The sequence below is a fragment of the Rhododendron vialii genome, chromosome 1a, assembly GCF_030253575.1.
Source record: "Rhododendron vialii isolate Sample 1 chromosome 1a, ASM3025357v1".
Lineage (NCBI taxonomy): Eukaryota > Viridiplantae > Streptophyta > Magnoliopsida > Ericales > Ericaceae > Rhododendron > Rhododendron vialii.
In genome coordinates this window covers 35,637,689-35,662,598 of record NC_080557.1, presented here as the reverse complement: position 1 = coordinate 35,662,598, position 24,910 = coordinate 35,637,689, and the positions used below count along the sequence as shown (strand labels likewise).

General features: G+C 44.4%; 1 pseudogene; it reads right to left on the bottom strand.

The window, feature by feature from the left end:
* Nucleotides 1–1,832: 1,832 nt before the first annotated feature.
* On the bottom strand, nucleotides 1,833–24,744 carry LOC131302952 (uncharacterized; annotated as a pseudogene).
* Nucleotides 24,745–24,910: the final 166 nt, after the last annotated feature.

Here is a 24,910-nt window from a genome sequence, read left to right as displayed (position 1 = left end):
GTACCATAAATGTAGAATGTTGAGAGGAAAAGGCCGGTGGTTGTTTCCACGCACGGAGAAGAAAAGGCCGAAGTTGACGATTCAGTGTAGAGATTTTGTAGAGACGGAGTAGAATTCTTGATAATAGGGTAGGGGTCTTTATGCAATGATGGGTTTTTTTTTGTAATTGTTCAAACTTTGCCCCCAAAAGTGTAATTAACCCTTTCAAGTTAACCCTGGTAACCAGAGGAGTGGAAAAGGCGTGGATTTCTCCACTTCCGTATCCTTTCTGCTGACGTGGCGCGTTTGTTTTGGAGGAAAAGGAGGAGTGTACACCGCCGGTGTAAGGAATGTAACCTCCTCTCTTATATACATACATGCACTCTTGGCCCACCACCACACTCCGAAAATTTCACTTAGCATACACATTCAACTCCTGCTAGCTCCTTTCTAGAGAGATCTAGAGAGCACAAAGTGGTTTCTTCCACGAGAATAAATTATTTACACCGCCGGTGTAAATATTTGTTTCCTCCAAATCAATTGCATTGCGCCACGTCGCCATGTTTTATTAATTGGGACTACTATTTTGACATGTGTCGCGATACAATTGATTTGGAGGAAACAAATGTTTACACCGGCGGTGTAAAGAATTTATTCTCTTCTTCCACACTTAACCGAATTCATCCAAACTCCAATTCTTAATCACAACACACCTATGGGTCACCAAGTTGCCGTGGTCAACCTATTTTATGCGCATTCGAGTCCAATTGAAGCTACCACAATCATCTCCTTCCTTAAACACCAAACCCACCATTTTAGTTCTTCCCGATAGCTTGAACACCTTCTGTAAACGACCATTTTCCTCCTAACTCAAGCTGTTTTTCTTCACGAATCTTGTAGAGCACTTCGAGACCTTCGATTTAGATACAAGAATCACTCAAAATAGTGTTGTGCGGAAGCGTTAACAAACTCAGAAACGGACGTGATTAATTGCTTTGTAATTGAACAAACCACAGAAAAGAGAGAGAGAGAAAGAGCAATCACAGAGAACACAGAGATATACGTGGTTAGGTAATGAATACCTACTCCATGGGCAGTCAGACAATCGAGGGTTTCACTATACAGAAGTAATCGGATGCTCAAAGGGCTACAGATGAGATCTCTCAGAGTTCCTCTCTTTGCCTTTCACAGAAAAGCTGCTGTGAATGTAATACAATAAGAAAAAAACCCTAAAATATGCTTATATACTAATTTGTCTTGTCCACGTTGGTCCGGACCAAGTGTGTGCTGGTCCGGACCAAAAAGTCAGCACACTCCAGAAACATAGAACACGTGCGGTCCGGATCACCGTGGCCAAGAAGTCCAAAACGAGCCAAAAAACTACAAACAGTTGAGTGTAGCCTGAGATATCACTTCCAAAAATCATCATCATTAAGTCGTTATTCTAAGTTGGCCACAAATTTTTTTTTTCTTCTTAAAAGTGATTATTTCTAAAAATATTTAGGTAAAAGTAATTTATTTTTACTTTTCCGATTTGTTTCGTCAAAGCGAAATAATAATTCATAAAAGTTTGGCACAAAACTAACAAATGTGAATTTTTTTTGAAAAAAGATAAAACGTGCACTTATAAAAATGGAAAAAGTTTTTAACAATATTACTACAACCACACATAAACGCTTACACACACTTACAAAGGGGGTGAGCCTCACACACAAGAGGTGTGCAGTGTGTGTAGGGCCACTCTCTTTGAGAGTGTGTGCATAAGTTTTTTTTTATTTTATTTTATCCGCAGTGTGTGTATAAGTGAAGCAACAAAAAATGAAACATCAAACAACTCGCATCAGATGAAGAAGCCCAATTTAGAAAGTGTATTGGACCAAAATGTCAATTATAGTCCAGTGGGTTGGTTAGGCCCATATTCTCTTGAGGCCTTATGTGTTGGAATGGGAAAAGGGAGCATAGAGATTCCTTATCCTTTTGGGGGACAGTCGAGTCGAAGCACTGGCCCGGGTCCTGATCAGACACTGCAGTAAACCTTAGGAGTTCCAGTACGGAACGGATTGGTCTGGCCACGTGGCACCATTCTGGTTCATCTACGTGGCACGAACAAATAGTAAACGACGAGCTTACCACACATTACTAGTGCGGTCCGGCCACGCGTCATCGTCTGATGCCGACATGTGGGGCGGTCCCTAGTTGGGCAATAGACAGTCTTTCAGCGGTTGTCGGTATGGATGTACGGGTCCAACCCGATGCGACCACGTAGCTTAACAATGCGCCCGTCGACAAGCTTGAGGGTGCACCACTACCTGGCCATGTGTTCAGGTAGGTTAGTGGTGGTCGGTGATGTCACCTCAGCACGAGGGAGGCATGCTCCCCCGATGTGGCCACTAAGGCATGCACTCCCCTATATACTACATTGATAAACTCTACCATGTATGCTGTCTTCTCTCCTACTAAGTTTGGTTTTCCCTCTTTGAGCCGAAAGGCCCGAAACTAACTTAACCATCGGAGTGCTTGTCGGCCACTTTCGGCCAATAGGCACTAATCGTTTGGTACTTGTGCAGTGAACGGAAGGAAAAAGAGAGCTAAGGGACCCACAAGAGATTCAGAGAGGATCTGATAAGTAGGAGAGGCCCAATCCAGAAGAGTTAACACCACCCCACAATTGGTGAACCCAGTGTGAACCTTGACTGCTGTTGGTTTTCCTTCTACACCTCCCCCTCACAGATCTCCTCACCTTCCTCTGAGAAAATGGTGAAAATAGATCCAACACTCCATGACATGATTGTTCTTGGTCCAGCAAGGACCTTAGATCCTGCACTGTCCAAACGCCCTTCCAAGCTAAGTCCTTGCGACGGGAGCGAAGGCTCAACCCTGGAGCCACACCATAGGGCCTACATTCGTCTTTTGGAACAACGTTTGGAGTCTAAAGACGAGATTTTGCGCTCTATGCAAGACGACCTCCAGCATGCTCGAGGTCTTGTAGTTCACGTGGTCGTAGGGAGCAAACTCTGCACCACGTCGAAGAGTTACAGGACCGCCAGCTGAAAGGATCGACCAAGGACTGCCACAATCCTCCACGAAACGATGGTCGACAAGACGACGGGGACCCATGCAGGAGGGTGCAGCCCTACACCGCCGCGATGCGACGATGAACTTCCAAAACGCCTCCCCATTCTCAAAGATCCCAACAACGTTGGCACCTAACCCTCAAACAATTGTATGTACGTCAGCCTAACTCAAGAAAAGAGAAGCCAACTAGACTCAAGAAAAGAGATACGAAGCAACAAAATATGTTGCACTTTTCATCAGTTAGTTACCAATATATATTCATGATGTATCTTTATTGATGTTTCCTATGATTAAATCTATAGTGCGTCTAGCAACTAGCAAGTAGAAACATGGTTACGAGGAGGTGAGGAGGACCCAACTAATAACTTGTATACAATTTTGTTGAATTGGGCTGGATTTTCGATTTGAGGCGAATGACCTGTGTTCTTTATCACTTCCAGCTTGGTCTTCTCCCCTAAAAGCCTGCAGTCCGAAACCCATATTCATACATCTAAATGGAGTAAAAGTTTTGACAATAATACTTGTTTTCATGTTTTGGTAACTAAACAAAAGACTGGAATTTTGGACAAGTACCTGTTCCTCTTGTTATCTTCTGACTTAGCGCCAAAATTTTAAAAATAAAAAAATAAAATTATTTCACTTTTTTTTTTTTTTTTTTTGAATTTCTCGTTGTTTGCCGAGGTTCAAACATACAATTGGCCTTTGAAATCTGCATATTTATATATTCAAGTTCATGGGGCCGTTCGGGCTGGGTTTGCACGAGATATTTCCTAGCCTGTCCAAGAAATAAATTGAGGCCTTGTTCCACTAACACTTTAAGGACTTTTAGAAAAGTGCATGTTTTGCCTTTATTCAAATTCTCTTCGTGTTTGTTAGTTTTGCGTCAAATTTTTGCAAATTATTAATTCGTCATGCTTCATAACCACGGGCCCTGCTCGTGGTCTCCTCACTAGTCATATCTAAAGTGTCTTGCGTGGGCTGGGTTGGATTGCCATAGAGATTTCTAGGTCCATCTCATTTATGAAGTAGGGTCAATATCTCTGGTCCAGCATAATTTGTGCATAGTTGATTTTCTTGAAGAGATCTACAAAGTAAACGATTCTAATCATCGAAGTGAACAAGGCATATGCGTGCTATTGGCTTACAATACGTGGTCCAAAGCCAATCATATAGAACTGCCCTTTCATATCGGCGTGTAATAACCATTTTTAGAAACTACAATCCCATAATATGCTCTCGAATTTTTTGGTTGCAGAGTAGTGAGATCTAAGGTTGGAAAACACTGCTATTGAATAAGAGTTCGTGTTATGAAGCAGGATTTTAACATTCTGAAAGATAAGGAGTAATAGAGCTTTAAAAAAAAATGGAACCCCGGTACAAAACCGCCAAGGAACCCCAAGGAGTAATACTCATTGCCAGCAACTTTTGGGGTACCTCACCTCAAGTGTAAGCGAGGAAAAATTGTAGGGATTTATCGGAGGTGGGCGCTGTTGGGTTTTGCCCATGTGGTGTTAATGCTGTTTGGAAAAAGAAAAGGGCCATAGTGGTTTGTTTGGAGTTGGCTGAGTTAATTAAATGTTTAAGAGAATTAAGTGGACAAGTTAGGGCCTGTTTGATAAAACTGAAAACTGAAATTAAGTGTTGAAAGCTGAATGCTGAATTTTTTAAGCTGAAAAGTTGTTTGGTAAACATATTAAGTACTGAATTAAAAAAATGATAAATTAATTTTAATTCCAATTTTCTCTTAATTTCCTAATGGTCACAATATATTTATAATAATGGTGGAATTGTGATTGTGGTGGTGTGTTGGTGGTGGTGGAGTGGCGGCGGCGGTGGTGTTGGAGTGCTGGCGATAGTGGTGGTGGAGTGATGGTGATGTAACGGTGGGAGTGAGTGGTGGTAGTGGCGGCGGCGGCGGCTGTGGAGTGATGGTATAATGGTAACAGTGAATGGTGTCGGTGGAGTGATAGTTGTGCAATGGTGGCATTGTGGCAATGGCGATGGTGTGGTGGTGGTGGTGGTAGTGGGGTAATGGTGGTGGTGGTGGTGGTGGTGGTGATGGAGTGATAGGGGAGAGTGGTGGTGATGGTGATGGAGTGATAGGGGAGAGTGGTGGTGGTGGCAGGAGAGGTGGTGATGGTGGCGAAGTGGTGGTGGTGGTGGTAGTGGTGATGGTGATGGTGGTGAAGTGGTGGTGGGAGTGGTTGTGATGGTGGTATGGTGATTAAATGCAAGTACACAAGAATTCAGCCAAAATTAAGTAGCTCAAATTTTAACTTTTTAGCCTACATTTTAAGTAGCACTTAATTTGTTAAGCAATGTATAATGTCGTTATCAAATCTATTGAATCACTTATTACTTAATTGATTTAATTTTAAGTGCTGAATTTAGGTTATCAAACAAGCCCTTAGTTGTGCTTTGTTCCAAAAAGGAGCATTTGTGGAAGCCTCTCGGCAGATGAAGAGGTCATGCCTATTTAATGGGATTTCTTGTGCCGTGCGTGGGCAAGAGTAAAAAAGGCCATAGAGCACAAGAAAAGTGAGTATTTTCTTTGTGCAAGTGTGAGACCAGAGAGAGTTAAGAAAGGAGTTGAAATAGTGAGGAAAAGGTTTGTGGGAAAAATACCAAGTGGGGGTGTATTTGTATCTCACCATTGTACTCTTCATTATTATAGTGGATTACTCTCTATCTCTCCTGTGGAGTAGGCATTGAGGTCGAACCACGTATATTCTTGTCTCTTTTGTGTGTGATTGTTTTTGTTACGCTTCCGTTGCGCAGGTGATCGGGTATTTTCCCAACAAAGTGGTATCAGAGCTACGGTATGGCGGGAAAAAGCACCGGGTTCGCGGTTGAGCTTTTCAATGGGCACAATGATTTCACTCTTTGGCAACAAAGGATGAGGAATATTTTGGTGAGAGAAGGTTTGGTGAAAGCACTCAAGCTGAAATCTGAAAAGCCGGAAGAAATGAGGGAAGATAAATGGGAGGAGATGAGAGAGCTTGCAAATAGCACCATCCAATTGTATCTCGGGAATAGCACTCTCCGAGAAATCATCAATGAAATGGATCCGGTGGAACTTTGGGCAAAGTTGGAGAGTAGGTACAAGTCTAAATCTTTGACAAATAGGTTGCCGTTAAAGAAGCAATTGTATGCATTAAGTATGTCCGAGGGAGGAAATATTAATGAGCACTTAGATGAGTTCAATCGGCTAATAACGGAGTTGGAAGCCATTGGCGCAAAGATTGAGGAAGAAGATAAGGCGATCATTTTGTTGGTTTCTTTGCCGATAACGTATGAGCATCTCCAAACTACAATTGTTGTTTGGGAAAGACGCTCTCGGACTTGATGAGGCTATTGCTACAATCCTATCTCATGAGTCGATGCGGAGGAAGGAGAGCGAGAAGATATCCGAGGAGCGTGTCATGGTTGCATCATGGTTGCATCTTCCGGTAGTCAAGCTAGAGGGCGGACGACCGAAAGGCAAAATGGGTCCAAGCCAAGAGGGCGTTCACACTCGCGAGGTGGCGAGTCGCAAGCCGTTGACAAAAGGAAATGCTATTTTTGTAACGAAGAGGGACATATATTGAAGTTTTGTCCAAAGCTCAAAGCAAAAATAGATGAAGAGAAGGAAAAATCCAAAGCGGCGGTTGTTGAGAGTTTTGTTGAAAATGAAGGTGCTTTGCTCACGGTGACTCGGAAGGTATGGAGAATTCTGATTGGGTTATGGATTCCGGTTGTTCATTTCATATGTGTTCAAATAGGAAATAATATTATTCGTATGAGCCTTGTGATGAAAGTACCGTTAGGATGGCAAACAACACGGTGAATAAGGTTGTTGGCATAGAAACGGTACGTTTTCGTATGGCCGATGGAAGATTTGTCGGGTTGACCAGAGTTCAACATGTGCCGGGACTAAGAAAAAATTTAATTTCTTTGGAAATGTTACATTCAAAGGGTTATAGCTTTGCGACAAGGGACGATGTTCTTGAGGTTTTCAAGAATGATAAAGTGATGTTGCAAGGAAAAATGGTGGGCAATTTGTACAAGCTTCAAGGTCGAGTTGAAGTGTGGCATGCAAATGGTGGATACCGAGCAAGAAAAAATTATGGGCATCGGATTACACAAGTATGGCGTGTGAAGGCGCAAACAAGCGAGGCATTATGTGTGGAGAGCAACATCAAGAATGAATTGTTGATTTTGGAACAAGGTGAAGAAAAATCGTGCGCAAGGAAGAGGGTTTCTTTTGCACCAAATTTGGTCTCCGATATTTTCGACTAGGCACCTGGTGAGGGGGTGCGATTTCACATGAGCAAAAGGAGGTGTTTGTTGGGTTTTGCCCATGTGGTGTTAATGCTGTTTGGAAAAAGAAAAGGGCCATAGTGGTTTGTTTGGAGTTGGCTGAGTCAATTAAATGTTTAAGAGAATTAAGTGGGCAAGTTAGTTGTGCTTTGTTCCAAAGAGGAGCATTTGTGGAAGCCTCTCGGCAGATGAAGAGGTCATGCCTATTTAATGGGATTTCTTGTGCCGTGTGTGGGCAAGAGTAAAAAAGGCCAGAGAGCACAAGAAAAGCGAGTATTTTCTTTGTGCAAGTGTGAGACCCGAGAGAGTTAAGAAAGGAGTTGTAACAGTGAGGAAAATGTGTGTGGGAAACATACCAAGTGAGGGTGTATTTGTATCTCACCATTGTACTCTTCATTGTTATAGTGGATTACTCTCTCTCTCTCTCTCTCTCTCTCTCTCTCTCTCTCTCTCTCTCTCCTGTGGAGTAGGCATTGAGGCCGAATCACGTATATTCTTGTCTCTTTTGTGTGTGATTGTTTTTATTACGCTTCCGTTGCGCGGATGATTGGGTATTTTCCCAACAAGCGCAAACCTGCATTACCAGAATTACAAATAAAACTTATAACTTCATGAGTGATCAGGAATACATACTTCTTTAGTTCGGTAGCTTTCTCCAATAAAAATAGCTGGTCATGCTCTCCCCAAACAAGGAACACATCCTTCAAGCCAGAGAACAACATAATCTCAAAACATCAGTTCTAAGAGACATACATGTGTGTGTGTGTGTGTATATATATATATATATATATATATATATAAAACTTCAAACTTAATTATAAAAATCCATGTATGTTAGTCCAATAACGAAGAGGGGAACGAAATAGACTGCGATACGTCATACGCGTTGCGTTGCAAGTGTAGCAGAGTATGTTGCACTAGAAACAGTTCCGTTTTAAAGAGGAAAAGGAATCAATTGATTTTCTATCAATTGGTTGGACCGTAGGTGTAATGATTTATTTAAAACAGAAAATCTGTGTAAACCCCAAACGCGGCCTTAGGACGGGTTTTTTTTTCCCATTAAAACGCGGCCATTTGGTGGCACATCACAAGAAGAACGTACACCCAATCCCAAAAATTGTAGCATATGATGCACATTTTTAATCATGAAAAATGGACGTTTCATTACTTGCACATGAAAATTAAGTAGTGTACGTACCTGTCGAAGAGGGGATATATGATCTACTGTGTCATTCTTTCCAATTTGCAATCCCTCGAGGAGTTCTATCTTTTTCTCCCTGTTTTTTGAGTACATGCTCTGCATCTGCCACCATTTACTTTAAATCAGTATAACGTGAAAGTTATCGATCGTATTACTCCTACATTAATTCGGGGTCCAAATAAGTGAGATATACATAAATTAAGTATCGTGTTCATTTTTCGCATTCTCAGTTTATAATTGTTTTTCAGCTTACAAACAACAAAATAAAATTCCAAAATCAAGCTGGGTTTTGCAAGAGTTATTTTCTTTCTTCTTTTGGAAGTGGAAATTAAAAAAGTGGGTGATGATGTAATGCTTCTATTAGGACCTGAAAGGACAATTCTAAAATGGGATTATATATGCTATTATTGCTAACAAACATAAGCTAGATTTATAAATCCACGTACTTTATCGATGTCTGATTAAATTGGTTTTTTTACTGATCGAATGCATGAGATTAACGATTTCGGATTTCCGGCGAAAGGAAAACTTACACGAACAATGTCATTTAACAAGAAATCCGGCATGTAGCCGCGTCCCCGGATTTTTATAGCAAGCGAAGCCCTCAACTGCGCTGCCGTCTCCGGCAGCATCAACTCCTCTCTACTCATCACTTTCGCTCTCTCCTCCAGAAACTCCACGTTATCTCGATGCCTCATATTCACTGCCGAACTCGCAATCACCACCTTCTCCACCCTCTCCGGCCACATCACCGCCATGTGGTACGCCACGAATTCCCCGTAGCTCGTCCCCACCACGTAATACCTCTCCACGCCCAGCTTCTGCATCAGCCTCCTGTTTATGCCCATTTTTGACACATAATCTCGGACTAGCGCTGGAGAGCCATTTAATTAGATACTAATTAAATTGGGCCGAGATTTACAAGTTACTCGGGCAAAAATTAATGGACTACATTAATTTTGTGGTTTGGAGCAAAACCCAATTAATTAAAGCCCAAGTGAAGCGAGATACGCCGAATAATCTTCCATGGAAGTTATTATTCGGAGCTTTGGGTAAAAATGTTGGCATGTGCTTGTTGCTACAGAAGTGGAGTGCCCCACGATGTAAAAAACAGTTGGGTTTTTTACTTGATATTGGAACCAATTAAGGACACATGGCAACCCATGGGAAGACATTAGCCCATGATCTTTGAAACTGCTACAAACTTCCATGCATGGCAACATGGGACACTTGTTCAATTTTGGAGGTGGCAGTTGATTTCAATGGCTCGGCTTGCGTGAGATCTCATCTATAAATACAGGGATTCAAGACGGAAAAGAGGTCCAACATCAACCAAAGCTCAATGCTTACAAATACTTTCCTACTTTCAGCAAAGTAGCTGCTTGACCGATTCCTAGACCTAAATTAATGGGTTGCCCCAAGCGTAGGGCGGAGACCGACGTAGCACAATATCCGGTAAGACCGGAGTCGAATCCACAAAGACGGTGATGTGCGCTGACTAAAAACTCGGGTTGTTACTAATTTAACGGGCTCTTAGGTAGCCACCCTTTGTTGATTTAATTGAGATTAAATTAAAACCTAGAAATTGATTGTACTTTTCATAGCACTCGTAACCAGTCCGGATTAACCTGCTCCATTCGGTATTCTTATAAACGTTCGATCTGAGATTGAAAAAGATACCCCGCAAGATGCGAGACTCTATGGTCGCCTCGTGCTCAAACCTTATTCAAACTCACTTCATCAAGTAGTTTGGTTTTTTTTACTTTTCTTGTAATCAAACTTTATAATCGGAGATCCCTCTCCTCCCTCTGTTAATGAAGGCCTTTTTGGCATTGTCCAAACCGCCAAAAGGCATTACAAGCATAGGCCAAGTGTAGGCCTTAAAGTTGTGGAACTACGCCCGCATTGGATTTGTGGGGCACATCAAAAGCGGATCTTATTCACTTGGCTTACACAAAAACGCCAAAGTGGTGTCAAGAAGGGCTAAGAACAAAGAAAAGTCCTTCATAGGCCGAACAAACATCTCTAAAATGTTCGACTATGGCCTATCAGTCCTTGAGTAGGCCCTATCAGAGTTTTACTAGGCCTTTTCCGCTGAGGTGGAGGCTTTTTCATTTCATTGAGCAGGCTTGAAAGTTCCAAGCAGAGGTTCAGGCCTTCTACTATATTTTTAGTCATTGTCAGGCCTTTTCATGGTACTATTAACCGGGCCTGGACACAGAACTCTATTGATTTACAAAAGCCTTTCCCCAGAGACGAAGGCCCTTTCAGCCTTTTTTCTAGGCCTAAATCAATATTATAAGCAATCCATGCCAGAGTTCAGGCCTTTCAACATACTTCAAGTCCTTTTTAGGCCTTTCATGGATTTGTAGCATCTCTACAACCAGGCCTAGACGCAGGCCTCATATTGGTGTAAGCAGGCCTGCTCTTTCTCTAGGCTTGAACCACATTTCCAAGCATTCCAAAAAGAAGTTCAAGCCTTTCAACGGATTTCTAAGCCTTTTTGTCAAGCCTTGCATGGTTCAGGCCTAAAGACAGATCTAATATTGTTAAAGGCCTGAATGGAGTATAAAAATGCCTAATGCCTACTATAAATAGGCAAGACAAACAAAAGAAGTCATGCTACAACAGGATTCAAGACCTGGTTGGGATGCCAAAAATGGCTTTACTTTCTATTCACGCCTTGATCCTAAAAGTAAAAAATCAAGAGGGGGGGGGGGGGGGGGCAGGGGGCAATGTTTATGCCCATTTTTGACATATAATATTGGACTAGCGCTGGAGGGGTATTTAATTAGATACTAATTAAATTGGGCCGAGATTTACAAGTTACTCGGGCTTAAAATTAATGGGCTACATTAATTTTGTGGTTTGGAGGCAAAACCCAATTAATTAAAGCCCAAATGAAGCGAGATACGCTGAATAATCTTCCATGGAAGTTACTGTTTGGAGCTTAGGGTAAAAATGTTGGCATGTGCTTGTTGTTACAGAAGTGGAATGCCCCACGATATAAAAAACAGTTGGGTTTTTTACTTGATATTGGAACCAATTAAGGACACATGGCAACACCCATGGGAAGACATTAGCCCATGATCTTTGAAACTGCTACAAACTGCCATGCATGGCAACGTGGGACACTTGTTCAATTTTGGAGGTGGCAGTTGATTTCCATGGCTCGGCTTGGGTGAGATCTCATCTATAAATATAGGGATTCAAGACGGAAAAGAGGTCCAATACCAATCAAAGCTCAACGCTTACAAATACTTTCCTACTTTCAGCAAAGTAGCCTATCGAGTACCTCATGCTTAAACCTTATTCAAACTCACTACATCAAGTAGTTTGGTTTTTTTACTTTTCTTGTAATCAAACTTTATTATCCCGGAGTAATAAAGTGTGGGGGGCTGATTTCACCGTGACCCTCTTGAACCTTCTTCTCTCTTTGATGGAGGGTGGAAGTGCTGAGCTGATCTTTGTGTACCTGCAAACCGGAGGGGGATGTTCCTCCGGGAAGAAGCTCCGACGAACAAGTCAATAAGTAGAGGAGAAAGAAGTTTGGGAAGAAATTTGCTAGGGGAGAGAAGAGAGTAAAAATGGGAAAAGAGATCTGATCCCACCCACCCACCCACCCACCCACCCACCCAAGATGGGGCATTCTCCTATTTATAGGCAAAGATTAAAAGTGCTGAACAGGCTGGTTCTGCAACTCACGTGCTCTACTATGTTCGAATGACGTCACATGTCAGGAGCATTTAATGAACGCCGCTTCTTGGAGATTACAGAGTCGCGTTTGTCAATGTCAGACAAGTCACATCAGTCAAAGATGTCACCTCGGTTATCAGAAATGACAACCCACATATTATCAGAAGCTTCTCGAAGATTCCACGAAGGCGGTGTCCGAATGCTGTCTCGAGTAAACACGTTACTAGATGCCCACAGTCCCACCGAGCGTAAAAAGCTTCCGACGAGCAATGGAGTGTTTACTGAGTAAAAGGACCTTACCGAGTGATGGAAATATTTCCCGAGCAGAAGTTGTATCAAACGTCCTGTTTATACTTAGCAAGCTCGGCAAGACGCTCATTGACCCGCCTATCGTTCAGAAAGCATGCGATGTGAAATGTTAAGATTCGTTCTAACCAACAGATGAACTGAGACAACTAAATGATGGATCTAGGGTGATATCACCCTTATGACCCTTTTGAACCTTCGGATATTTCGGCCCACTACAATAGCCCCTCAACTTTTGCTTCCCACGCTCGGTTGGGATGGAGAAGTTGAAAACCAGTGGTCGAACAAAGGATGAAGAAAACAGTTGGTTCTAAACATCTTCCTTATTCCGACCTTCAAACCCACTAAGATAAGAATCTGCATTTAATGCTTTTGTAACCGCCATTTTCAAATTGTGTCACATGTCAATTTGTGATTGGATAATGGTACGGTGCACCCCACAGTCTCCACATGTCAATCATCGAATGACACATCAATCTCCCGCTCAAATCCAACGGTTGGGGGCTCGGCACGGCTTCAAATTCCGCCGTAGGTATAAAAGGTGAAGGATGGAGAGAGAAAATCACTTTTTCTCTCCATCTCTCAATTGTCTCAACTGCTTAGGCGAACCCCAACACCAGAAAATTATCAAAAATCTGAAGATTTGAAGACCTCGATCACATATTTTTCTTGATTTTCAGGTATTTCTTGATTCTCGATATTCTTTCCCACTTTTTTGTTATTTTCGTACACGTTTAGCCCTCCGAATCGGGTTTTTCTTTTCCGTTTCCACTTCCCCTGTCACTTGAATACTGTAGAACATGATGAAGATGTTCATGTGTTCTTTCGAGCCCATATACATCTTCAACCTGTGTTCTTCCGAACTCTAACAAACATTTGTCCGTGTTCTTCCGAAGGAAGACAGAAAAAAGTTTCATGATGGCAGTTTTATGATCTAGCCGAAGCACTATAGAATCCCTCACTCCGAATCCCAACACGACAAATCGTCGTTCGGAAAAGTTGGGGAATGCTCGGAAATAGTAGAGCATGATGAACCATAGGCACGCTAGGAATTTTGACCATGCAACTCGCTAACGGTCTTATCCTTTGCACTAATGCTTTAAGTATGGAGTCATCAAAATCGACCTCAATGGGGGAGTCATATCGATCGGTGGACACCGGTGCGTTGAACTTCGGTAGAGTCGATCCTCAACTGGCCAAAATAATCAGAGGGCACGCCCGTAGTTACCGAACCAGCGAGGGCGGTAGTGCGGCCGAGGGAGTCGCAGGAATCGACTATCCCGCAAGGGTAATTCCTCTCCGAACGATGGGACCTGATCCTAACATCATAAACATCGAGGAGGAATCTCAGGAGATAGGGGGAGAAGTTCCGAACGAGGAAGGAGATGAAGGGGTCGAAGGTGGAGCAAACGAGAGTGAATCTGAGAGGGAGACATTTGTCGCTTCATCGAGCCGAGTAGATGAGGAGGTCGGAGCAGTTGGTGCTTCATCCTCCCAAGTGCCTAGGACGAGGAGAAAAATCGTTCCTTTGGACCCCGACGTGATCCCTGACCGAGCGGGAAAAGATCCCTGCCCGTATTGGGATTGCTTTGAGGACGAAATGGGGATGAATCTCTTTCGGAAGACCTACGACGTGCCTGATGACGTCGTTATAACGCCCAACCATGGTCCCCGCATAAGGTTTAGTGATGAACACATCACAGTCCCTTTGATGGTGATTACCAAAGTGGGCTTCGGTTCCCTATGCATAGGGTCCTGAGAGAGATCCTTCACACATTTGAGCTTATGCCATGTCAATTGAGCGTCAACTATTATCGTATTATTCACTCGGTAATCAAGCTAGCCGAGATAAAAATGTTCCCTCTAGAAGTCCATCACATTTTTGAAAATTACATGATCTCTCGGAATGTTAGATATTCTCGATATTACCTGTGCTTCTGAAGGAATATGGTAAAGATTACTCCCGAGGGTATGTACGATTTAGAGAAATGGGCCTCAGATTACATAGAGGTTCGGGGCAACTTTCAGTTCCCTCAATTAGAGTATGGGCGATTCAAAGTTGTTACCCGAAGGGGAAATCCATGTAAGCATAAATCAAATTTTTTTTTTTGGTCTATGACTGTACAATAGAGATGACTGTTGTTCCATGACTGTTTTAACTCCATTTGTTCGGCAGATACTTCGAAGCTAAATAAAGACCTGTTGAGGGCATCAAAGGGTTGTGGGCTCGCAACAACACTTCTAACAATTCCGAGGGAAGAAAGAGACTCTCCAACAATCCTCGGGTACGAAGCAACCTACTGAGGTCGGATCTGAGAAAAGGTTACCGAAGAGGCTGAGCAGCAGACTCTAGAAGGTCAAATCAAACTTCCAGAGGAACTTCTTCCGAGCAAGGACAAACCACTCCGAGGGGTTTTATGGCTTCCAATCGAAGAAACGTCGCCCGTACAAGAAGAAATGCCTCCCCAAAGCATAAGAGCCGTTCTTCAGAAGAAGATGGAGGAAAAAGAGAAAGAAAAGGCCGAACGGAGGAAATTTGGCCCTCCAGGGGCCTCGGGATCCATCTCAGCAAAAAGGTTCCAGCTCCCCAAAATCCCCAAAAACGTCCTCCAACTGCCCCCTCATCCCCAAAGGACACTCCTACAGGAAAAAGACCAAGAATTACTCCGAGGGGTCGAGGTTCGATTGTTGAATTTCCAGGGAGCGAGGGGGTGGAGAAAGAGGAGGGAGAGAAGGGGAAGGAGTTAGTCTAGGATGCCAACATTCCATGGATGCCAAACTTCATCATTCCTGATAAAAAGCAGATCCTGAAGTCAGACAGTTTAAAGGAGGATATCCCTCTCTGGCTTTCACTCTGCAATCCGGGCTCGCCTTACCGAGGGACATCCAAAGCCCCCATTCTCTAAAAGTTGCTTTGAGTGAATATTACTTTCACGTTGGTAGGGTAACTCCAATTTTTCCATTCTTGCAATAAATTCCCTACTTGCTTGATGTACAGCCCTCAGATAACTTTAATTTGTTTTTTACACAGGCCACGCAGTCGATAATGAGCGCTCAATGTTATCTCTCCGAGCATGACAAAAAGACTATGCTATTGAAGCAGTCGGTAGAGCATAACCGAGGCGTTGCTGAGGAATACAAGAAGAGCTTGGAGCAGTCTGAGCTTGTGCGCCAAAGCCAAGAACTTCAGATTTCAAATCTGAATGACCTAATAAAGAGGCTGCAAAACTCTGCCGAGCGTACCCAGGCTGAGGGAAAAGACTAGGGACTTACTGAGGGGAGAGCTCAAGGAAGGGAAGAGATGAAGAAAGAGATGGAGAAGGAGCTGAAGGAGCATTATGATAAGGGATACGCCCAAACAGAGGAAGACATGACAGATGAGATTCTGAAAGTCCAAGCCGAAATGAAAGAGGGCCAACACAAGGAGAGCTTTATGCTCGGATACAACAGAGTCCTTGATGACACGAGGGTTGAGCCTGATGATGAAAGAAAGACTCTGGTAGAAATCCCCCTCCTTACTCCCGTTGAAGCTGAAGACATTGAGCTAGCAACAGATCCCTTTGAGGTCACAAGTGCTCAAGTTTCCTCGGAAAACCCTGCTCAATCTCCCGTTAACGCTCCTTCCGAAGCTCAATAGACTAAAATTTTGTTTCTTATTTTTGCTTGTTCTAGTTTTGAACATTATTGTGGAAACGGTCGGCGCCGAACAATTGGCCTTAGCCACACCAAAGTTTGTAATTAATATAGGTTTGAGGATGGCAACGAACGATTTACCACAGCTATGCTTCAGGAATGATGGAAGTTTTAAGTCTTTGTACTCGGTTTAATTCCCCTTTATTAATGTTTGTGTTGTAATGGAGCTCGTGCTTGCCCAATGTTTGTTGAATCTAAACGTACCAAGTAAACAAGTTTGACTGCTTATAAAAAAGTTAAAAAATTTCAAGTCTTTTTGTTCGGTTTCGAATCCAGGTGTACCCATGTATAAGCCCCCTACCTTAGTGGATTGTAAAAGTGTAGAAATGAGAATCCAATAAGGCAAATGAATGGGTACACAACAAATATCGTCATTTGCGAATACCAAAGGCTCTAAATTTTTTCCGAATGTATGAAATACCGAACGAAACGTATGAAATACCGAACGAAATGAATACCGAGGGCTATGAGAATTTCGCCCGAACAAATGTATCGCTGAGGGCTACGAGAATTTCACCCAAACAAACGGATTGCCGAGGGCTACGAGAATTTCGCCCGAACAAATGGATTGCCGAGGGCTACGAGAATTTCGCCCGAACAAACGGAACCAATAGCCCAAACGAAGGCATATTGGGTAGAAGTGCCTATGCCCAAAGGCAAGAACCCGAGCTAGGTGGAATGCCCAACCAAAGTAAAGCCAAAAAGGAACACTAGGAAAAGAGTAAAAACACTTCTATTTGCAATATGCCCAAAGGCTTACATCCTGACAGAAAATAGAAAAAAGCAAAAGTGAAGTAAAAGAAGTATGATGACGAGGAAGCTATCCATGGAACTTTCTAAGTTTTTGGGCATTCCAAGGATTAGCGATCGGTGTTCCATCCATCTCTGCAAGTTTGTAAATGCCATGGCCAATTTTCTCTATCACTCGGTAGGGACCTTCATAGGGATCTCTGAGCATGGCCGCCTCGACGACCATCCGGAGAACCAAATCGCCAACGTTGAATGGCCAAGCTGGAACATTCTTGTTGTAGCCCCGAGCGACTTCCTGCTGGTACGCCGCATGTCGAAGGTTAGCGTTGTCGTGGAGTTCTTTGGCGAAGTATAACTTGGCACCAACGAGAGCATTATTATCCACGGGGTTGAAGTTTTCCGTGCGAGCCGTAGGAATCAAAGTGGATAAGAGGAGAGCGGCTTCCATTCCATAGGCCATTGAGAACGGAGTGCGGCTGATAGACCACCGAGGAGTGGTACGATAGGCCCATAAGATATGAGGGAGCTCGTCCACCCATCGTCCGAGCTTCCGATCCAAACGACGCTTGAGCCCTCGAGTGATAGTATTTTTAGAAGTTTCGGCTTGACCATTTCCATGTGGGTAAGCCACAGAGGAGTTGTGAATTGTGATGTGGCGCTTCCTATAATAGGTTTTGATGGCGACTGCAACAAATTAGGAGCCGTTGTTGGAAAGGATGGCATACGGCACATCGAACCGAGAGATAATGTGCTTCCAAATGAAACGCTCCGCATCCCCAGCCATAGTCTTGACCAATGGGGAAGCTTCGACCCATTTAGTGAACAGGTCAGTGGCAGTAAGCATGTACTCGAATCCTCCCGGTGCCTTCGGCATTTTGCCAACAATGTCAAAAGCCCAAACCGCAAACGGCCATGGACTAGTGATCATCTTAAGAGGAAAGGCAGGTTGGTGGATGAGTGACGCCTGCTGTTGACATCGAACACAATGCTTCACATACTCTTTTGACTGTTTGACCATCTTTAACCACCAGCAACCCTATGTTAATGCTCTTTGGGCCATAGTCCGTCCTCCCGAGTGTGCTCCGCAACTACCCGAATGAAGCTCATCCAAAACACTTTCCACTTGATCTTCGTGAACAACCCGTAAGTCCGGCCCAGTGAAGGTTCGTCGATAAAGATTATCGTTAGAATCCAAAAAGTAATTGGCTGCTTGGCAACGGATCTTGTGTGCCTCTCTTTTGTTCGGTGGAAGAACTTGATTCTTCAAATATGCAATTATTGTATCCATTTGGTTCGGACCGAATGTGATTGCCGCCACTAGACAAACGGATGGCTCGAAACTAGGAGATTCGACCTCATCAAACACAATAGTGCGATTGCCCGAGGTCTTGCAAACCGATGCAAGACCTGCTAGAGCGTCAGTGTGAGCATTGTGTTCCTGAGTGATCCATTCCACCTCCACTCAGCCGAACTGTTGAAAAAGCGCAAAAATGTGACTTACATAGGCATTCATATGCTCGTCCCTGGTTTGGTAGTCATCATTCAGATGCCCCACAATCAGCCGGGAGTCACAAAAGACATGAACCGAATCCGCATTGAGCCGAAGAGCGAGATATAACCCAGCAATAAAAGCTTCATACTCCGCTTCGTTGTTCGTTGTTGGGTAGCCAATGGAGACCACACTCTCATGAACTGTTCCACTTAATGACATGAGGACAATCCGAGCCCCTGCTCCGTTAACGTTGGAAACCCCGTCGACCGTCATTCGCCAAGCATCCCCCGAAAAGAGCTTCCAGTCTTTCTTAGGCTTCCTCGTTCCTATGGTAAACCGAGCACGTGAGGATTCTTGTGGAGGATTACTCCATTCTACAAAAGCCTCTTCGTCGGCAATCCGAGCTTCCTCCGCGGCCTTGGCCAGAGCATTGGTTTCATCTTACAACCCAAGAGTAAGTTCGGCAAAGAAGTCAGCCAAAGCCTGTCCCTTAATGGCAGTCCGTGGCTCGAATTGGATGTCGTAATTGGCTAGATCTTGAGAGAACTTCAAAATCCTGCTTGATGAGTCCGTTTTCCAAAGCATAGCTTTGAGAGGAAACTCAGTGAGGACCATAATCCTATGGCATTGAAAGTAAGGCAAAAGGCTCATTTTGGCTGAAACAAGAGCCAATGCTAACTTTTCCATAGGCAGATACCTCGTCTGAGAGTCCGTCATCATCTTGCTCGAGTAAAAGATTGGCAGATGTTCCATCCCTTCCTTCCGAATGAGAACGGAGCTGGTCGCATGATCCGAAATAGCGAGATAAAGGTACAAATCTTCTTCGGGCAGGGGTGTGACGAGGAAGGGCGCATGAGAAAGATATTCCTTAAGTGACTGCAAAGCCTGCTCATGCTCCTTAGTCCACACGAACCGTCGTCGATTGGTCTTGATCGCTTGAAAGAACGGTCGGCAAAGGTGGCCCGATTGCCGAATGAAACGATTCAACGCGGCCACCATTCCCGTGAGTCGTTGCACTTCCTTGATTGTAGTTGGAGCTTGGAGATTCTGCACTGCTGTGAGTTGCGTTGGATCGGTTTCGATTCCTCAACAGCTCACCATATAACCAAGGAATTTTCCGGACCCAACATCGAATGCACATTTCTCCTTGTTTAAGCGAAGCTTATGTTGTTTCAGAACGGCAAAGACCTCGCCTAAATGCTGAAGATGATCCCAAGCATACTTACTCTTACACACCATGTCATCAATGTAGGCCTCAAGTATTTTGCCGAGCATCCCGGGAAACATTTTGGTTATGGTCCATTGAAAAGTAGCCCCTGCGTTTTTTAGTCCGAGCGAGACGATATTGTAACAATAGGTTCCCTGAGGGGAGATGAAAGCCGTCTTCTCCTGGTCCTCTTCTGCCAGAGCAATCTGATGGTAGCCTCGATATGCATCCATAAAGCTCAGACGCTCGTATCCTGTTGTAGCATCCACCATTTGCTCTATCTGAGGAAGCGAGAAGCGAACCATTGGACAAGCGTCATTAAGGTTCATATAGTCTATGCAAACCCTAAGCTTCCTATTCTTCTTCAGTATAACAACAGGGTTAACGAGCCAAGTTGGGTACAAAATCTCCCGAATCGCTCCTACTTCCAGCAATTGGTCTACCTCTGTCATTATTGCTTCTATGTGCACAGCAGTCGAACGTCGGACCTTTTGCACTACTGGTTTTCGGTTCGGGTCAACATTAAGGGAGTGAGAGGCGAATGAAGGATCTACTCCTGGAATTTCCTGGGGAGTCCAAATAAATACTTCAATGTTCTTTTTGAGGAATTCAAACATTTCCATACGCTCGGTCTCGTCCAAAGAACCGCCAATAAGAAAGCACCGCCCGCCATCTTTAGTAATTGGCATCCGTATAAGCTCTTCGTATGATCTTTGTTCGGCTGGCAGACCAACATCTTCTAGGATTGCATTGCACTTCCAAAACACTTTGTTTGTTTGTCACCGTACTGATGGAGCATTTCTTTGACTGCACTTGGTCTCCTCGAAGGCTTTCCAGTCGGCCGTTCCAACCAACGAGCTTGACGACTTGGTGGAGGGTGGAGGCGTCACCTTTGATTCCATGTAACCAGGCTCTATCGAGTATGATGTTGTAAGGGCTAGGAGAGGAAACCACCACAAATTCAACATCTATCACCCGAGAACCGGCTCGCACGGGAAGGGTGATTAAGCCAAGCGGCCAAACAGGGGCGCCGATGAAGCTGACGAGTGGAGTGGTTGTCGTCCGAAGCTGATCAGGGGTTAGTCCGAGGCTTTTAAATGTTGAATAGAACATTACCTCAGCCGAGCTTCCTTGGTCAATTAATACCCGTTGTACGGTTGAATGGGCAATAGTAATGGTGACCACTAGGGCATCTGTATGAGGTAGTTGCACTCTGACGAAATCCTCGAAAGTAAAAGTTATAGGGCCTTCAAGGCTCGGATCCACCCATTTTCGCTTCGCTGAAGCACCGATATTGTACATTGATAACGTAGCGACGACTTTATCAATCTCGGATTGAAGCTCGGCTGCTCGTCCTTCGGATACAAGGCCCTGGATGATCCCTAAGATGTTTCCTATGATCAGTGGCGGAAGCAGATTCCTTCGCGTATCAATCCACGGATTGAGATGCCCTGCTGCGGCAAGCTCTTCCAAATGTCGCTTGAACAGTTGGCATTGTGTCGTATAATGCCCGCGCTCTTTGTGGTACGAGCACATCCCGATCCCATTTCCAGCCGTGCCCATAAATCCCGTCGGCCAAACGAAGAACGGTAGTTGGCCTATAATGCTTAGAAGTTTGTAGATAGGCTCGGTGAATATGGTACGTTCAGCCACGAATTTGTCCGGCCGCGGTTCTCATTTTGGTTGTTGTTATTGTGGGTGTTGGAGCGGTCGATTTTTGCCATTTTGTTTGTTCGAAGCTTGATTATTGTTGTTCGGGCCTCGTCCCTTCTCTACATTGGTCACATGCTTTTTAACTGTAACTGGTGCTTTGGAAGATTCAGGGGTCTTTGACACGTTGCGCTCGGCAACTGCTTCCTCGTGAACGCAATCCTTCTCGATAATGACCATTAATTCCCCCATTGTCTTCGGTGGGTTTCGGGAGAGATCTCAGAACATTGCAGAGGTAGGGTCCAGTCCATTCATGAATGACTCGATAGCGACCTCTTGATCACAATCTGGGATCAGATTGTACACCTCCCAATACCGCTCGTTGTAAAGCCGAAGAGTTTCTCCTGTTGTCCTCCTTATGTTCACGAGCATAAATAACATCTTTGGCTGGACGTTGCTCGTTACAAACCACTTGGTGAACTCCAACTCCAGGTCATTGAAGCATGTGATGGGCTTGGGTTTCAGCTGATTGTACCAGAGCATGATTGACTCGCTCAACGTATGGGGAAATATCTTGCACATGAGCGCGTCAGAGAAATTATGCAAGCTCATAGTTTGTCGAAAGCGGCAGACGAAAGCGACTGCGTCCCCTTTTGCTTCATAATGCTTGAGTTTTGGCATGGTGAATCGTTCGGGGGGCCTCTCCTGTTGAGTTGCGTCGACGAAGGGGGAAGCTTTAACCTTCCCGAGCTTGGAATTATCTTTAGGAACGGGATTTGGTTGAGCGACTTGCGGTAGAATTGCAATATGTGGCTCGGGAATCCTTCCATGCTCTCGGTGACGACATTGAGGATGTTCGATCTTTTCCCGACGCCGCTGACTCTCTCCTCCCGAAGGTTCTGGGGCTTCTCCTCTAGAGCCTGGCTGACGAGCATGTCGAGGCATGACACTTTCATCAACGGGCTGATATACGGTTGGTAGACCCGTGAATTGATCATATAAAACAAGCGTATTTCCTCGCTCGGAACGTCCATCCCCACTTGTCGTATGTGTGCGCCGAGGCGGGTTACTCAAGTTCATGGGCTGATTTTCTTTTCTTGATTTCGCATCTCGTTGTGGGTGGTACTGCGTTCGGCCTGATACCCCCGCCCTATTGGTACAAGCTGTCGAACTTGTAGCAGAAGATCTCGAGCTCTCAGCTCGGATGAGGCTTGCTAGGCGCAGATGGGAGCTTGTTGGCCGAGGTCTTGGATCATGTTCGAGACGTTCGAAGACGGTTCGATGCTCGGAAGTTGCTAGCTCGGTTGTTTGTTCTGGGCTTAATCTCCTGCTTCGTTTATGGATTTTCTTCGGTCGACTTGGTTCGGCATGATGAACGTGGGTCTGTGTGGCAACCACGCCACCATCCCGATCCTCTAGCCGTTGCTGGAGCATGGCTATAACCGCTGCTTGACGTTTTTGCTCCGCCAAAGCGATGTCTAATTCAGTCTGAGGAAAAAAGAGTTGACGAGAAACCGGTGGAACCATCCTGGCAGTTTGACTGGGTTTGAGATTGATAGACCTGTACCCAGCCAACCCGAGGGTGAAGTTCTCTGGGCCTGGTGGTGGAAGTCGTTGAGTCATTTGTTCTGTTTAGAGAAAAGGGAGAAGAGGAAAGAACACGATCTAGAATACAATCAGGCCCACTGTTTGCTAGGAAAAGATAAGCAATACTCCCCAGCGGAGTCGCCAATTATGGGGGGCTGATTTCACCGTGACTCTATTGAACCTTTTTCTCTCTTTGATGGAGTGTGGAAGTGCTGAGCTGATCTTTGTGTACCTGCAAACCGGAGGGGGATGTTCCTCCGAGAAGAAGCTCCGACGAACAAGTCAGTAAGCAGAGGAGAAAGAAGTTTGGAAAGAAATTTGATAGGGAAGAGAAGAGAGTAAAAATGGGAGAAAAGATCTGATCCCCCCCCCCCCCCCCCCCCCCCCCCCAAAACCAAAGATGGGGCATTCTCCTATTCATAGACAAAGGTTAAAAGTGCTGAACAGGCTGGTTCTACAACGCACGCGCTCTACTACGTTCGGATGACGTCACATGTCAGGAGCATTTAATGAACGCCGCTTCTTGGAGATTACAGAGTCGCGTTTGTCAATGTCAAACAAGTCACATCAATCAGAGATGTCACCTCGGTTATCAGAAATGACAACCCACATATTATCAGAAGCTTCTAGAAGATTCCACGAAGGCGGTGTTTGAACGCTGTCCTGAGTAAACACGTTACTAGATGCCCACAGTCCCACTGAGCGTAAAAAGCTTCCGATGAGCAATGGAGTGTTTACCGAGTAAAAGGACCTTACCGAACGATGGAAATATTTCCCGAGCAGAAGTTGTATCAACGTCTTGTTTATACTTAGCAAGCTCAGCAAGACGCTCATTGACCTTCCTATCATTCGGAAAACATGCGATGTGAAATGTCAAGATTCATTCTGACCAACAAATGAACTGAGACAACTGAATGATGGATCTAGGGTGATATCACCCCTATGACCCTTTTGAACCTTCGGATATTTCGGCCCACTACGTAAAGTTCACGTTTTGATGTCCTACTTCCTATACGACTAGAAATTTGAAGTCCACAACTGTGTGGCAAACCACGAACCTCATTGTGATTTTTAACCTTTGGGTCACACGTAATCGCTCTTACGTCAGAAGTCAAGATTCACGGGAATCTTTATCAAAAGTTAGGCGCTATAAGTTTTGGCACGCCCGCGTTCAACGCATTCACGCCTTTGCCAAAAACGAGAGTTTTCACCTCCCCACCGAAACCGCCTGGAAGACCTCCGATCTCTCCGTGGACGTGGTGGTGGAGTCGCGGAAGAACACGAGGTTGGGTACGTAGAGGGCGAAAAATGGCACTTGCGGGTACCAGTGCCAGTGAGCATCAGGCCGAATCCATGGAGAAAAACCAGAGGTGGTTTGGGATTGGCGGGGTCGGGTGATGATTTCGGACCCCAAAAGTGGATGGCGGTTTCGCCGTCAATGTTGATGGTCTTGGCCGAGAGGCCCGCCGCCGAGAAAGTATGTCGGATGTAGGTGCCGCATAAGGAGATGACACTGAAACATGAACAAGCACACGTCATTGGTTCGGTTCGATTTGGTTTTGGTTTTGAGCAAAATCAGGAGCAAAGATTTACTTTAAATTAGAAAAAGGGTCGGGCTGGCTAATTGACTTTCCAATGGAGCAAGGCTAAGCTCACCAAATTTTCTGACACTCACTTTTTTGATTTGGTTCATTATTAGTGCAAGAAAATACTACTACGTACTATACTGTATTTATTAGTACTGAGATGGATTTGACACGGATTCTTTCCTATGAAAGATGGTGAAAGATTGAAGCAAATTGTGCAAATTAAACATCTTTTTTCTTCATACGGTGACGGGGCAAGATTGTGTGCAGCCGTAGAGAACTTAATTATTCACAGCTCCTTCCGTGAATAAGTTTCTCTCTTTTCGAAATGACTGGCTTCAAAATTTCATTATATGTGATAGGTCGACAAATAATATTGAGCCCCTTAT